Genomic DNA, 18,000 nt, shown 5'->3' with positions numbered 1-18,000 from the left:
GGTACCGTGGGATGGTTCACATCAAAAATGATCAAAAAGTACCATCAATAACAGCAGGTACCGTGGGATGGATCACATCAAAAATAATCAAAAAGTACCATCAATAACAGCAGGTACCGTGGGATGGTTCACATCAAAAATGATCAAAAAGTACCATCAATAACAGCAGGTACCGTGGGATGGATCACATCAAAAATAATCAAAAAGTACCATCAATAACAGCAGGTACCGTGGGATGGTTCACATCAAAAATAATCAAAAAGTACCATCAATAACAGCAGGTACCATGGGATGGTTCACATCAAAAATAATCAAAAAGTACCATCAATAACAGCAGGTACCGTGGGATGGTTCACATCAAAAATAATCAAAAAGTACCATCAATAACAGCAGGTACCGTGGGATGGTTCACATCAAAAATGATCAAAAAGTACCATCAATAACAGCAGGTACCGTGGGATGGTTCACATCAAAAATGATTGAATATGCAAATTTATGCACGGTTGATGCTGGTTTTCAAACTTGATCTGAGGTATGCTGAGACACGTGTGTGTCGCTCCGTGGAGCCCGCAAGGTCGCTCCGTGGAGCGGCCTGCACGTATTGCACTGTGTGAATTATATAAATTATTACCAACTCACGGTCTGAGGTACTAGCGGTTCAAGAGATATCCATTTTTTTATGGCACATTGGAGAAGCCAATGCGAGGTTTCTTCTTCCTCAGCTTGTCACAACTCTGTCAAATGCGATCGATTTTAAAAAGTCAGAATTTGACCAAATCTGTTTTATTCCTTTGTTAATATACCTCAGCTATTGACAAATCTTAAATTAGAATTTTATTTGAGGTTAAAATGACCGCGACAGGTCGTGTCCAACGATGCTTTCAGTCTGTACATGTGATAAATAATTAAATCCGCACACTTGACGCCTCTTCTTCTTCACGCAATAACAACTCGCTTCCAGATCGTACATCCAATCATCTTGAAATTTTTCACACTTGTTAATATTCTTCATGACTTGTACTATAGTATGAAGTTTCACGTCGATCAATAAAGCGATTCAAGAGATATCCATTTTAAAAAATATTTTCGTTTAATTAATGATATCTGCCAAACCACATGAGCTATCGCAAATTCCAAAAGGACATTTTAGTAGACTGACATGCGGAACAGATTTGTCAAGTTTCCCCTCGATTGGATCAAAAATGAGGGAGGGGCACGGTTTTAAAGGTTCATGCTTAAAAACGTCATAACTCTGAAACCATGTGACGCATGACGTCATGCTCGCTGAAGTTTTTGTTCGTCATGGGTATGCGATTCTACCTGCAAAGATTGGCCTCGATCTGTTCAGCCGTTGCAGAGAAAAATGGGTTTTCGTGTTTTCACGAAAAACAATATGGCGCTCGACCCACGTGACCTGTGACGTCATAATTACCATTAAAATATTCTACAGACCGAGTCCCTCCTATGGTGCAAATTTGATCTCAATCGGTCCAATTATTGCAGAGAAAATATTTTTTAAAGGAAATTAAAACTTAAAATGGCACTGAGTTAAGGATCATCAGAATTATCAGAATTACCAAAGTTCAAAGTGCCATAACTTTGTCAAAAATGATCGAAACGTCGTGAAGTTCGAACTTGATCTGTAACTTATCATAAGGAAACCATGTGCCAAGTTTGAAATCATTAGCGTTAAGCGTTTAGAAAAAACCTCCGGAAAACTGTTCTTGGCATGACGGACTGCCAGACTGACGGACTGACGGACTGACAGACGGAGGGACGGCGTGCAAACCTATAGTCCCCTCCGGTGTACACCGGTCGGGGACTAATAACAGCAGGTACCGTGGGATGGATCACATCAAAAATGATCAAAAAGTACCATCAATAACAGCAGGTACCGTGGGATAGTTCACATCAAAAATGATCAAAAAGTACCATCAATAACAGCAGGTACCGTGCGACGGATCACATCAAAAATGATCAAAAAGTACCATCAATAACAGCAGGTACCGTGGGATGGATCACATCAAAAATGATCAAAAAGTACCATCAATAACAGCAGGTACCGTGGGATAGTTCACATCAAAAATGATCAAAAAGTACCATCAATAACAGCAGGTACCGTGCGACGGATCACATCAAAAATGATCAAAAAGTACCATCAATAACAGCAGGTACCGTGGGATGGATCACATCAAAATGATCAAAAAGTACCATCAATAACAGCAGGTACCGTGGGATGATTCAAATCAAAAATGATCAAAAAGTACCATCAATAACAGCAGGTACCATGGGATGGTTCACATCAAAAATAATCAAAAAGTACCATCAATAACAGCAGGTACCGTGGGACGGATCACATCATTATAATCAAAAAGTACCATCAATAACAGCAGGTGCCGTGGGATGGATCACATCAAAAATGATCAAAAAGTACCATCAATAACAGCAGGTACCGTGGGATGGATCAAATCAAAAATGATCAAAAAGTACCATCAATAACAGCAGGTACCGTGGGATGGTTCACATCAAAAATGATCAAAAAGTACCATCAATAACAGCAGGTACCGTGGGATGGATCACATCAAAAATGATCAAAAAGTACCATCAATAACAGCAGGTACCGTGGGATGGATCACATCAAAAATACAACATGGGGCCACTAGTTCAACGCTGGGAATCAAACCTATGATCAGACAGCTGGGAATAATTCTTCTCGGAATCAAAGTGATGATCAGACAGCTGGGCCTAATTCTGCTAGATATCAATTCTATTATCAGACAGGTATGCCTAATTCTGATAGAAATCAATCCTATTATCAGACAGGTAGGCCTAATTCTGCAAGGAATCAAACCTATGATCAGACAGCTGGGAATAATTCTTCTCGGAATCAAAGTGATGATCAGACAGCTGGGCCTAATTCTGCTAGAAATCAATCCTATTATCAGACAGGTAGGCCTAATTCTGCAAGGAATCAAACCTATGATCAGACAGCTGGGAATAATTCTGCTAGAAATCAATCCTATTATCAGATAGGTAGGCCTAATTCTGCTAGAAATCAATCCTATTATCAGACAGGTAGGCCTAATTCTGCTAGGAGTCAAACCTATGATCAGACAGCTGGGAATAATTCTGCTCGGAATCAATCCTATTATCAGACAGGTAGGCCTAATTCTGCTAGAAATCAAACCTCTGATCAGACAGGTGGGAATAATTCTGCTAGAAATCCATCCTATTATCAGACAGGTAGGCCTAATTCTGCTAAGAATCAAACCTGTGATCAGACAGTGGAGCTTTGGTCACACTATGGGTGAAGCATGTTGTCAGTAAGACCTTTCCAGTTGGCACAGCAACGCTGGAACACAAGTGGCCATTTTGTTTGGTCAGTGTGAAAAACAAATGTTGAACCGACGCCGCCGACTATTCGCCGCCGACTATTCTCCGCCGACTATTCGCCGTCGATTTATTCGCCGCCGACTATTCGCCGCCGAATATTCTCCGCCGACTATTCGCCGCCGACGATTCGCCGCCGACTATTCGCCGCCGACTATTCGCCCAGAGTTGACCCCGAACATCGACATTACCCACAACACCAAGCATTTATTTTCATGTAAAAGTGAACATTTAACTAAATGATCAATGGCGATGACACCAGGCCAAGCCTAATGTTTGTCCAACATACTTGTGACAGATGGGGTCAGCTGTAGGAGATGTTTTTTTTTCACCCCATCAAAAGATGACCCTTACTATGGAAAAGTTCAACATCATCACCATGAAAAAAGCTATAAATTACCCAGACAACGACCACAAGAAAGCTGCCGCGGCCATTATTCTCATGAATTATCACATTTCTCTCACTAACAGTGTGGTGCTGTGCACACACGACTCGATTGCCAGAGAGGTAGGCCACAACGCGTGGATACAAACAAGAGTCTTTATTACAAGCTCGCATATCAGCACTGGGCGGGCTCGAACTTAGAGCCCGCATATATGTCCCGAGGCCACGCCTTGCCCCCGGGCGTGGCCGATCGGCCGAAAGGCGGGGCATGTATTTCAGTTCCCCGCCTGGACGCTCGCGCCACCCACTGGTGTGCGGAATTATTGACCCTTGTGCCCGCCACACGCGCCCCCCCCCAGAATTCCCACGCACCTGAAGGGTGAGCTTGCGAGGAAGCTGGATGACCCGGCCGAAACGCCCCCTGGCGATGCGTGCAGGGCTGGGGGGTAGCGGGACGGTGGGGCTGGGGGGTGCCGGGGGTCTGACTGCCGGCGGGCGGCCTCGACGCGGAGGCAGAGCTGCTTGCAGGGGGTGGTCCAGATCGAGGTGGGCCGGCTTGAGGCGGTCTACGGAGATACGATCCGGGGCACCGCCGATGTCCACGGTGAAATGTTTGTCCCCGGTCTCCAGCACGCGGAAGGGCCCATCGTACGGGGGCCGTAGCAGTGCCCGGTGGGCATTGTGTCGGATGAAAACGTACTCCGCCGTGCGAAGCTCCGGGGTGACGTGGGAGGACGGGCAACCGTGGTGTGCCGTCGGCACCGGGGCGAACCTCCGGGCGGTCTCCTGTAGCGTGGAGCGCTGTTGCGCCGCGGACCAAGGAGCCGTGGAGTCGGGGATAAATTCGCCCTGCACCCGCAGCGGTTGTCCGAAGACCAGCTCCGCCGAGGACGCGTGCAGGTCGTCCTTGGGCGCCGTCCTGAGGCCCAGCAGGACCCAGGGGAGCCTGTCGGCCCAGCTGCCATCACGGAGGCTGGCCCAGAGCGCGGCCTTCATCGAGCAATGAAAGCGCTCGCACAAGCCATTGGCCTGGGGGTGGTAGGCCGTGGTGCGATGAAGTTTGACGCCGAGCCCTTGCGCCACCGCGCCCCAGAGCTCCGAGGTGAACTGGGGGCCGCGGTCAGACGAGATGTCCGAGGGGGCACCGAACCGGGCAACCCAAGTGGCGATGAAGGCTTGCGCCACATCAGCCGCAGATGTCGCCGCCAATGGCAAGGCCTCCGGCCACCATGTGGTGCGGTCCACCATGGTGAGGAGGTGGGTGAACCCCCGCGAGGGGGGCAGTGGTCCCACCAAGTCGACGTGGACGTGGTCGAACCGACGCTCGGGCACCGTAAACGGGGCCAACGGGGCCTGGGTGTGGCGGTGGACCTTTGCGCGCTGGCACGCGAGGCACGTCCTGGCCCTGTCGCGGATGTCCTTCCTGAAGCCATGCCAGACGAACTTCGCCGCGACGAGCTTCTGGGAGGCCTTCGTGCCCGGGTGGGACAGGCCGTGGATGGCGTCGAAAACCGGGCGCTGCCAGCCAGCGGGCACGATGGTGCGAGGCCGGCCAAGGGAGACGTCGCACAGGAGGGCCCGTCAAAAGAACACGGCGGGCGGCACGTTTTAGCCTTGCGGCCGAACCTGGCATGGTAGAAGCACCAGGTTTGCGGCGGTGGCCCCCGGGGCGGCCGTGCCGGCGGCGGTGGTGGTGGCGGCGGCGGTAGTGGGCGGGGCATAGCAGCGGCCATGAGGGAAGCAGGGGGCGCTGTAGCCTCCGCGCCGGGATCCACTACGGCAGCACCGTACACCGACCGTGTGTCGCAGGCCACGAAAAATTTGTCGGCCTCTCCGGCCAGGGCACGGGGTTCCGTGATGTTGGAACCGGCCAGCGCGAGGCGCACCTGTACAGATAGCTGGCGGAGGAAAAGTGCGCGGAACAAGAAATCCGGGCGCTGGTCTCCAAGCAGGGACAGCATGAAATCCATCCGGACGGACAACAACAGGATTATATCACAGGTGGCGTGGTAAAATGTACTGACAGGTGCATTTGATGATTGGCTTCACAGTCGGGTATACAAGGGTTGTTGCATTCTGTATTAGTGGAAAACAACTGCTGCACATCTCCAAAAGTTATTGTCGCTTCCTCTGGAGATGGTCCGTCAACTCGACAATGCTGTTTGTCATGGAGTGGTGGCTTTACGAAATTACGGCATGAAACAGCGTGCTATTGCTCGGCAGTATGGCATCACTCAAGGTCAGGTGTCAAAGATCCTGAAACGAAATGCTCAGAGGGGTGTCCCTACTCCAATACTGAGGCCAGGATGTCCCCGCAGAACCACAAGGAGGGATGATCGCCAGCTGCACCGGTTAGTCCGCAATGGCCTTACCAAGTCAACTAATCGGCTTAGGGCTGAGTGGCAGCAACTGACAAATGTGCCTGTATCCAGAAGGCTAGTCAACCAATGACTGGTTCAAGCAGGCTATCGTGCCAGGCGTCCCCTGAGAAAGCCATGCCTGACCAGACAACACTGCCAGCGCCGATCGCAGTGGGCCAGAGAGCACCGTCAATGGCAGCCAGGACACTGGAATCACGTGATCTTCAGTGACGAGTCTAGATTTCTGGTCTATCGTCAAGATGGCCGCGTCCGAGAGCGCAGACAAGTGCATGAAGCCTACAACGAAGATTGTATAGTGCCAAGAGTCCAAGCTGGAGGTGGTGGGGTGACCGTTTGGGCTGATTTTCATGCAGGGGGCAAAACTGACCTGGTTGTTGTGAATGGAAACCTGAACCAGTTCAAGTACAGGGCCATTCTGGAAGAAACATTGCTTCCATTTGCTCGTGCAGCTTTTCGAGGAAACTTTGTCTTCCAAGATGACAACGCACGGCCTCATCGTGCTCGCATGATCCAACACTTTCTTGCTGACCGTGGTGTAGAGCATATGGAGTGGCCTGCCATGTCCCCAGATATGAATCCGAAAGAGAACTTGTGGGCAGAATTAACGTGTCAAATCGACCACTTGGACCAGCAGCCGACCTCTGTGCATGAATTGCAGCAGGCTATTGTCACTGCATGGCAAGCGATTCCTGTCCAAACCTTGGCAAATCTTGTGAACAGCATGCCTCAACATGTACGTGCTCTCCTGAATGCTCGTGGGGGTTACACGAAGTACTGAACTGTAATTTTACTGTCCGTAATCCCAGTCGTAATTTAACTTTTGTTTTTGTTAAAAAAAAAAATTGGTTAATGTGCAAAATAAAGAGATACTTCTGGAAAACGTACAGAAGTTTAACACAGTACTGTCCATGAATTGAGTTCGATATCAGTTTACATCACTTTCAAGGATCAATTTATTTGTTTCGAAATGTCAAATGTGGTTTTTGTTTCTTTTAAAGGTCACATTAACAAAATCTAGAATAATTTCAACATAATTCCAATGAACTTTTGGTTCTAAGACATCTTGAAAAGTAAGTTCACCCACACAAAAAAAATATTCCATATTAAATGCCAAGTCTGTATATATATATATATATATATATATATTTTTTTGTGTGTGAAGGTTAACATGTGCTAACGAATAGTCACCATGGAGTTTGACGCAGAGAAGTTTGCAGTGACCCCTAGTGAGGCACAGTTCCGAGCGTTATTAAAATCGGAACTCTTGGTATTGGCCAGACATTTTAGCTTGGAGGTCCGAGCGAGTATGAGGAAAGCAGAGTTGCAGAGATTGGTGATAGAATCTCTGGTCGAACTAGGAACATGGAAAGAGGGAGCCTTGGATTGGTTACCAGAAGAACAAGAAAATGTGGAGCTCCAAAAAATGGAGATGCAATTGCAGAGCCAGGAAAGGTTAAAAACACAGGAAAGAGAACTCCAGGAAAGGTTGGAAGAGAAAAAGCAGAGGAAAGGAGAGCTGCAAGAGAACTCGAAGAAAGGGTAGAAGAGAAAAAAGCAGAGGAAAGGAGAGCTGCAAGAGAACTCGAAGAAAGGGTAGAAGAGAAAAAAGCAGAGGAAAGGAGAGTTGAAAGAGGACTCGAGGAAAGGATAAAAGCAGAGGAGAGAAAAGCCGAAAGGGAGTTAAGGGAACGTGAAATAGCGCTTCAGCAGGAAATTAAAGTCAAGGAGCTGGAGTTAATGAGAGAACGGGGAGAGGTACCATCCATGCCGACAGGTTCGACAACTAGTCAGAACACCTGGGATGTGGGCAGACATGTTAGGCTGGTTCCACTCTTCAATGAAAAGGAGGTAGCCAAATTTTTTTTCACACTTTGAGAAAGTGGCTCAAATGCTAAAATGGCCTGAGGAGTCCTGGACCATGTTAGTGCAAAGTGTTCTGGTGGGTAAAGCTCAAGATACTTATTTGGCTTTACCGATTGACCAATGTGCAGATTATGAGATAGTGAAGAAAACCATTCTCAAAGCCTTTGAATTGGTCCCTGAAGCTTACCGGCAAAAATTCCGGAATGCCAGGAAGAGGGAGAGTGAGACCCATGTGGAGTTTGCCAGAATGAAAGAAACCATGTTTGATCGGTGGTGTGATTCAAAAGGGGTTGGGAAAGACTTCGAACTATTGCGACAATTGATCCTGGTGGAGGAATTCCAACAGTGTGTCCATGAGGACATTAAAGTACATCTGGAGGAAAGGAAAGTACCAAAGTTGTATGAGGCAGCAACCATGGCAGATGACTATGCCTTAACACACAGGATGGGGTTCCACAAACCTAACTTCTCGCCTAGACTTAAACAGGGGAGCTATGGTACATCCGGTGCGGAGAACGAAAATTCATGGGGGTGGCCTCGAGATGACTATGAGGACAACTCTGATACCACAACTTTTAGAAATCAGAAGACTACGGTTCCGAGACAGACTTATCCTCCGGGGGGCTCGAGACAAACCACGAGTTTCTCCTCCGGGCCTACTTGTGCTTTTTGCAATAAACCTGGACACTTGATGTCCCAATGTTATGCTATGGGAAGGCAAAATCAGGAGTGGAGTCAGACTAGTACAACTCCGAATGCAATGGCAAATGTGAGAAATCGCCCTCAAAAGGGTTACCAACCATTTATTTCAGAGGGGTTTATGTCATTGGATGGAGACTTGACTAACCAGAAACCGGTTAGGGTATTGAGGGTCACAAGAGCATATCAATCTTTGATGCTTGAAGGCATTTTGCCAATGTCAGAGAAGACGGCAACTGGTGTTAGTGTTCGTTTACAGGGGGTTGGTGGCTGTGTTAAAGCTCCACTCCATGTCATCCATTTAGAGTCTGATTTGGTGTCAGGACCGGTCACTGTGGGGTTACAAGCCACTCTTCCTGTAGAGGGACTATCTTTTGTTATCGGGAATGATTTGGCCGGTGGTCGAGTTTCTGGTAACCCGATGGTTGTTAAAAAGCCCAGTAGGGAAAATAACACCACACCAGTTAGGGATGGCGGCACATTTGGCAAGTTATTTGTAGGTGGACTGAACTTCAAAACAAAGGAAGAAGTTCCGACCTCTGTCTTCAGCAAATATGGACCGCTTTTGGAAGTGCGGCTGGGACAAGACAGGGAAACGCAAAAGTCAAGAGGGTTTGGCTTTGTCACGTTTGAAATCACAAAGGACGCCAAAGAGGCAGAGAAGGATTGGAATGGCAAGGATTTGGATGGTCGGACCATAGCCGTAGAGAAGGCAGGCCGTAGGTGTCGATGGGGCTACAGAAGAGGGAAACGTGGCGGTAGTTTTGGTGGTGGCCGCAGTCGAGATTACTATGGAGGCTCACAGAGTTACGGCAGCTCCCGAAGGAATGATTTATCAGGGTAGGTGCCGAGAAGGAGACCGCTATTCACGTGACTACAGTGACAAGCGGTCCAACCGTGATTATTACAAGTTAGAAAGAGTTGAAGCACTGAATGCTGCGGAGCAGCCGAGCAAAAATTCCGACACGGATTAACCGTGAACGCCACGTTCCTAAAGGCGTCCATGTAGTGAACTTTCTGACACGGATTAACCGTGAACTCCATGTTCCTAAAGGCGTCCATGTAGTGAATACTTCCAGGCCTCACCACCCAACCACCATCGAACCTGGCTTTCAGCTCGGCCTCCCGGGAAAAGTGCTGTAGATTTGCTTGACTTTGGATTTTGATCACTACCCCTTAACCTTCATTCAGAAAATGAAAAATAAAAATCAGAGGTTGATGAGATGGAGTTTGGCTTTGCAGGGGTTCAACTTGGAAATTGAACATGTAAAGGGCAGGGACAATGTCGTTGCTGATGCTTTGTCCAGAGTGAATTAACTTTGGAAATCTCTGTGGGTTGTGTGAAATTTTGAAGTTTTATTTTTGAGATATTGATAATTGTTGCTAACGGGAATTGGTGATTTGGGTTGTGAGTTTATTTTTGTTTGTTTAAAGAGTTTGCATGCAAAGAAAGTTTTCACTGTGTTCAAACTTTCTTTCTTGAGGGGGGGAAGTGTTACGGATTCGTAACTTCCGTTGTTGTGGTTTTCACCCACTTGACATATTTCTGATATTATGTACTATTATTATTCTCAAAAGGTTTATTATTCATGAACAGTTATCTAAAGTTAAAAAGGCTAACTTTAAATGATACCGGAAACCGAACCGGAAGACAACAGCAGAGAAGAGGAAGAGGCGTCGCGAGCAAAGTCGGAGAAGACGCGTGACGTCGAGGCTCCGTAGCGAGCGTGGTCTACTGAAAGTCGCGAGGGAATTTTGAGTTCCTTGAAAGGACATCCGGCGATAGGAATTATCGCTGGAAATGAGAAATCTGCGTAGTCAGGTTTGGGCGCTGAGATTTCGACGAATCCTCGCCTAGTCGCATCGACTCAAGTAAGAGCCGTCAGCCATTTTGATCCTTGTGCTTCGGACACCTACAAAGGTTTTGCTTCGCGTCAGCTTTACCCCAACATCCTACCGCCTGTCGGGGATGTGTGTGGGAGACCGCTTCGTCTCCAATTACGTTGCGGTTTGTTGATTGAGCGGTGAAGGTGCTCCTCTGGAGGGTGCCTGTATACAGTTTCGGCGGGGCGATTGCCATTGCCATCTGTACGCGATTCGGGTCTCGACTGGAGAGTGAGATTCGGGCTTCGACTGGATATCGTTCTAGCGACCGCTGGAGCGAATCACCTTTGCCTTGGAAAAGGTTATAGAGACATTGAGGAGTGTCCCTTTCACTCGCTGGGAGCGCAGTGAGTTATCTGACTTTAGTGATGGTACCATCCTAAGCGATAAGGTATATAGAGTGCACTCTTAATTGCCATTTGTTGTACCGTTATTCTGGTGTGTGATTTTTAATACAATATCTGTTCATTTATAATCATTGGTGTGGTTTCACTATTGATTTCTAACACAGAATAACATATTTTTCTGCCGGGGCTCCTCTCGGGGTTCGGAGGTTTACCGAGACCAGGAGATCGTTGAGGAACCCGTAACACAAGGCTCAAATTCCCTGATCTTCATCAATGATCTCCCTGACTCTCTGGAAAATCCTCTTTATCTATTTGCTGATGACTCCACCCTCTGCCATGACATCCCACATCCTTCAGACAGGTAGGCCACAGCCTCTTCCCTCTCCTCAGACCTTGACAAAAGCACAAACTGGTTAAAACTTGGAATATGACTTTCAATCCTGACAAATCTCAGAAAGAACTGTACAAAGGAAAACTGTATGGCAAACCTTCCCATCGATTTTCAATCCATCTCAAAGAAGTTCAGTTACTCAAAACTCTTTGATCTCACTCCTAGCCATGACCTTTGTTGAGCAAACCACATTTCAAAGTTGTTCTCCAAAGCCAGTCACAGCCTGGGCATCTTCCATCATGAAAAGTCCTTCCATTGCACACCTGATCTCGTATCCACTTACAAGGCCATCATCGGCAGATTGAGGGAATTCAGAATCACCCCTCACCCTCACTAATTTTCCTCCTTTTCCCCACTTTTTCGGTTTCTTCATCGACTTCTGATCTCTTCACCTCACCGGACCACACTCAGCATCCCACCTGGCATGTAATCATCTGCCTAATTCCAGTGTTGCACCGTCACATGTGTGCTTGTCACTGTCAATCGCAATGAATGAAACATGGCATAGTCAATCACAATGAATGACTGCAAACAGAATGAAGTAGCTCATTAAAAAGAAATAAACGAATGAATAAACAAACAAACATAACCCTTGCATACAGGTGGATGCTTGCGCACATTGTTTACCTTCAGGATGGCGCTTCTTCATGTTTCAAGGTAGATTTCACAGCTCAATAGAAAGTGTGAAAAACATCATGTGTCGGATTTTTCACTGCGTGGTCTGCACTCCCTCTCAGCAGCCGAAGTATAATGAACGCTTCATTTGTATCCAAGTGTTATATTAATATACATGTAGGTGCTGGGACACATTTAGTTTGGAATGGTGGGATTGCTACTTATCATTCCTGAATACAACGAGGACCAAGTTGCTTCACATCTAATTTTTGTACTTTCCATCTCACAGAATTGTTTTCTCCTCCACATGGACATTTGGCCATTTAACCAATATCATGGGGGGGGGGGTGCGGGGGGGGTGTCTGAAGCTATTACGTGATAATAATAGTATGGACTGTATGATCGAGTAGGTTCGATTTACACGTCAGAGTTTGGTCGTATGTAATATGTGCACCGAGGAGGCCGTCCATTATAAGGCAGCTTAGGGTTAGGACATGTCGTGTAAAACTTCCTGTCTACAGGCGAGGCCAGGTGGGCGACTTGAGGTGAAGTAAAAACGGACATGTGCACGAGGAGCTTAACGACAAAGTCGCGTGTGAATTGCATCAGGGTCTCCCCAAAGTGAGACTTTGCTGCTGTGGCCGGACAGCCACGTCCCTGCGCAGCAGGCCACAACCACTCGCCACCTGGAGCCAGGTCCAATGTGCAGCCGGGGACTGTTCGTGCCAAGCCCATGTCATTCTTGGGACTCCCCCCCACACCCCCCATTCCCCACTGTACAGGCGCCTGGTGACCTGAACCACACCGACGGATGTATTAACACGAACGTGACAATAATAACCTACCAAGTGGCCATACCCGAGGGACTGCCATCGCAGGATAATAACCTACCAAGTGGTCATACCCGAGGTACTTCCATCGCAGGATAATAACCTACCAAGTGGTCATACCCGAGGTACTTCCATCGCAGGATAATAACCTACCAAGTGGTCATACCCGAGGTACTTCCATCGCAGGATAATAACCTACCAAGTGGTCATACCCGAGGGACTGCCATAGCAGGATAATAACCTACCAAGTGGTCATACCCGAGGTACTTCCATCGCAGGATAATAACCTACCAGGTGGTCATACCCGAGGTACTTCCATCGCAGGATAATAACCTACCAAGTGGTCATACCCGAGGGACTTCCATAGTAGGATAATAACCTACCAAGTGGTCATACCCAAGGGACTTCCATAGTAGGATAATAACCTACCAAGTGGTCATACCCGAGGGACTTCCATAGTAGGATAATAACCTACCAAGTGGTCATACCCGAGGGACTTCCATAGTAGGATAATAATCTACCAAGTGGTCATACCCGAGGTACTTCCATAGCAGGATAATAACCTACCAAGTGGTCATACCCAAGGTACTTCCATCGCAGGATAATAACCTACCAAGTGGTCATACCCGAGGGACTGCCATAGCAGGATAATAACCTACCAAGTGGTCATACCCGAGGGACTGCCATAGCAGGATAATAACCTACCAAGTGGTCATACCCGAGGGACTGCCATCGCAGGATAATAACGTACCTAGTGGCCATACCCGAGGTACTTCCATCGCAGGATAATAACCTACCAAGTGGTCATACCCGAGGTACTTCCATCGCAGGATAATAACCTACCAAGTGGTCATACCCGAGGTACTTCCATCGCAGGATAATAACCTACCAAGTGGTCATACCCGAGGGACTTCCATAGTAGGATAATAATCTACCAAGTGGTCATACCCGAGGTACTTCCATAGCAGGATAATAACCTACCAAGTGGTCATACCCGAGGTACTTCCATCGCAGGATAATAACCTACCAAATGGTCATACCCGAGGTACTTCCATAACAGGATAATAACCTACCAAGTGGTCATACCCGAGGTACTTCCATAGCAGGATAATAACCTACCAAGTGGTCATACCCGAGGTACTTCCATAGCAGGATAATAACCTACCAAGTGGTCATACCCGAGGTACTTCCATAGTAGGATAATAATCTACCAAGTGGTCATACCCGAGGTACTTCCATAGCAGGATAATAACCTACCAAGTGGTCATACCCGAGGTACTTCCATAGTAGGATAATAATCTACCAAGTGGTCATACCCGAGGTACTTCCATAGCAGGATAATAACCTACCAAGTGGTCATACCCGAGGTACTTCCATAACAGGATAATAACCTACCAAGTGGTCATACCCGAGGTACTGCCATAGCAGGATAATAACCTACCAAGTGGTCATACCCGTAGAGTGAGCGAATGATCAAGGTAAAGCATCGAACAGAGAAAACGGTTGTAGCGCTCCGAAGCAAAGCACCTCATTATGTGGCAAACAGAAAAAGAAAATGTCACCAAAGGCTGGAGGTGGTGGTGGTGTTGTTGTTGTTGTTGTTGTTCCTAAAAAGAACACTTCCCCTACCCATGCCCTGTTCGTTTTTTGTTTTTAGCATCCACCCGGTGAACCACGCTTTCTTTATGAAGTTAATTTCAATTAAGCATTAATGATAAACGTCCTGCTAATGAGACTGTGGACAAAAATTTTAATGTGGATAAAATGGCTGATGAATAATCCCAAGAAGAACCACAGTGTTTATGGACGTACAGTTGTTGGGAGAGGTAAAACCTGCTCCATCCTCCTCCTCCTTGCATTTGTCCCTCTCCTTCCCCTCCCACTCCCTCCCCTACAGGACTGGCAGGATTTGGAGACCGGTCGGAGTGAGGGTCAACTATCAACAGATATACACCTTGAGGTGGGCACTGACCAACGTCAACGACAGAAGACAAAAGAATGACCGCACAGGTGTGGGATACACTATTCCATGCGACTGTGGTGGGGAATACATAGGCGAGACCGGAAGAACATTTGGCCAGCGCATTGAAGAACACCAGATCTGCTAAGATCTGCAATCGCCAAGCATGGATTGAGGGAGGGCCATGTTCCCCTATCGGACAATGTGAACAGGAGTCCCACACGAATACTTGAGGCATGGCACACTGGTCAAACAGGTGACATTTGACAGATGAGACTGTGGCGTTATTACAAGCGTACCGACCTCTCATTTACAAATACACCAGAGACACCGATGCTGGGAGGAGGACAAAGACAAAGTGGGACATAAACAACACAGACGATGAGGGAAACACAAACACAATGCACCTCTCACACATACAGTACATATACATATTTATACACATACAAATATACATATATATATATATATATGTCTGGTGTTAGCTTAACACATAAGGTTAAATCCATGAAAATCTCCACGCATGGCTTGCGAACTAGCTCTCTGGTCATAGTCAATGTGTGGCCATGAATGGGTTTCTCTCATCTCCCCTTCCCGTTCTGGCTGGAGTTCCCCAAGATAGTGTTCTGGGCCCTGTGCTTTTTCTGGTCTTTATCAATGATCTCTCCGACTCTCTGCAAAACCCTCTCTATCTCTTTGCTGATGAATCCACTCTCTGTCGCTCCATACCTCATCCCTCAGATCGGCAGTCTGCAGCCTCCTCACTCTCTGCAGTCCTGGACAAAATCACAGACTGGGCAAACAAGTGGAACATGTCTTTCAATCCTGACAAATCTCACACTCTCACTCTGTCTCTCCGAAAAGACCGACTGGACATCCCTCCCGACTACTTTCTCAACAATCCTCTCCAAGAAGTTCTGTCACTCAAGCTTTTGGGTCTCACTATCTGCCATGATCTTTCCTGGGAAAACCATATTTGCAAGCTGCTCTCCAAAGCCAGTCCCCGACTGGGCATCCTCCGTCGTGCGACGTTCTTCCTCGGCACACCTGAGCTCCTCACCACATACAAGGCTTTCATCCACAGCTCAATGGAATACTGCTCTCCCCTCTGGGCCGGTGCTCCTGCCTCACACCTAGCTCCGCTTTACGCTGTTGAAACCAAAGCTTTCAGAATCATTGGAATCTCCCTGTGATGAAGCTGAATCTGAGGGCCTTTCACTCACTCACTGCAGGCAGGTTGGTGGTCTGTCTGTCTTCTACCGACTCCTCCCTGGCCTTGCTCCCCCAGCTCTGTCTGTGCTCTGTCCCCAAAATATTCCTACAGGTCGCACAAGATCTGCCAGCAACCCTCTTATGGTGAAATTGCCAAAATCAAGACTCTCTGCTCACCTTCATTCTTTCATTCCTCTTTTCTCCCACCTGTAGAACAAACCCCCCCACTCCCTTCAATCCCACTCATACCTCCAGGTCTTTAAAACAGCAGTTCACCACCATCTCCTATCTTCTCCCATCCAAAACCTTGATCTTTCCTACCCCCGTTAATTCACCCCAGATCCACTTTTTTGAAATGCCAACTTCTTTCCTTGAAGTCCTTGCAGTGTCCATGTGTTTTATACCTCCCCCCCCCCTCCTTCCCATGCCTCCTCTCCCTAAGCCCTCTCCCTCCCACAGAGCTCCCCACCTCCCTGTTCTCTACTGTTGTACTTGTGTGCTTCCCTCTCTCTCCCCATCTTGTATCCCGCTGCCTTTATTATGGTTTTTTTTATGTGCCCGTTTGTTTTTTTTGTGATCAATGTTAGCTCTTACACGAGCTTCGATCTTGTATACAAAAAAAAGAAAAAGAAAAAAAAGGTTACTGGCCTGTGTCCTAAGTTCAAGCTCCTTTCAAGCCGTTGAATTAACACCAGGTGGGTTGACTCAGCCTATCATCCTTTTGAGGTCGGAAAAGTGTGAAACAGCTTGCTGGCATGAATGAGCCATTCGGGTATCCTGCGTCAGAGTGACGACCCGTCCCGGATTGTGCCCAATTGTCAAGAAACTGCTTCGGCAGCCTTATCAACTGTCATGGTGTATATATATACCGCACAGGTGTGGGATACATATATGTATGTATGTATATATATATATATATATATATATATATATATATATATACATACATATATATATATATTGTTGCGGATATGGGATTTGCATCCATCCATATCCGCTTGTAAATATTCCCCTATTTCCTCAATACTTCCCAACTATCCCCAATCCCCCATTCCCTAGTCCCATTTTCTGTAAACAACACTCTGTACACCCGACCTCCCCCTATTTCCCCCATTAAATGTCGCACCCAGGTTCACCGCATCTCATGTAAGACAACTATAGGACATCTTGCTAGTTATTCTTAGTCTATGTCAGTTAAGGACTCGTTTCCATTAATTCTGACTCTTCGTTGCACCAGAATGTGATTGTATGGCACCGTTAGGAAGTTTAGGACCTCCCAATACCTCCCCGCAGCTCTTCCTCACGGTTCAGCAACAACAACAACAACAACAACAACAACAACAGCAGCGGCGGGTGCGGGGAGTGCGCGTCCTCACTCCGGCTTGGTTGGTAGGGGGTGTTGGGAGGGCACCAGGCCTTTCCAACGAGCCGCCATCGAACATGTGCTCGACGGGGTTACCACGTAGGGGCTCGCTGTCAGCTCCTCGTCAAGGGCGGAGCCCGGTAACCCCCGCACCCAATGGAAGCGGCGGACCGGTCCCATCTGGGGCGGAGCCAACCAGCCGAGGGCGTGTGACTCCCCGCTGAGCATGCGCAGGAAGAGGGAGGTGACGTCAGATGCGCGCAGAGCTGAAGGAGAAAGGACGCACCCTCCGAGCGCCGAGAGACCTCTGCCATTAAGAAAGACCTCCCAAAGACTGAGCTGTATCCTGTCCCCGAGCCAAGGTGCACCTTGTGCCATCGGTCTACCTGCCATCAATCCCTGTGTGAGTCAGCCTTGTCCGTTTGTCTGTGGTCTGTCTGGGATAGATAAGATTGTATCTAAGTGCCTATCTCTTCTGTGTCTTTTACCTCACTCTACCTTGTAATCTACCCCTTTTCTCCACCACTAATTATATCCTCCTCCGGAGGTCTTGAGAACTGTACCCCTTGCGTCGTTTCATCTATCCCAGTCGTTGTGTCCTTTCCATCATTGATTTAGCGTAGCGCGATTTGGCCAACGTTCGAGTGGAATCGGGTGAGTTGGGGAAGAATCGGGGGAAC

General features: G+C 47.6%; 1 protein-coding gene across 1 annotated transcript in view; it reads right to left on the bottom strand.

The window, feature by feature from the left end:
- LOC137437288 (gamma-aminobutyric acid type B receptor subunit 2-like) overlaps positions 1-18,000 on the bottom strand; it is a 915,845-nt gene that overhangs the window by 485,787 nt on the left and 412,058 nt on the right. The window lies entirely within an intron of this gene.

Source organism: Myxine glutinosa, chromosome 12, assembly GCF_964187855.1.
Source record: "Myxine glutinosa chromosome 12, kmMyxGlut1.1, whole genome shotgun sequence".
In the NCBI taxonomy this organism is placed as follows: domain Eukaryota; kingdom Metazoa; phylum Chordata; class Myxini; order Myxiniformes; family Myxinidae; genus Myxine; species Myxine glutinosa.
This window is presented reverse-complemented; position numbering and strand designations above follow the sequence as displayed.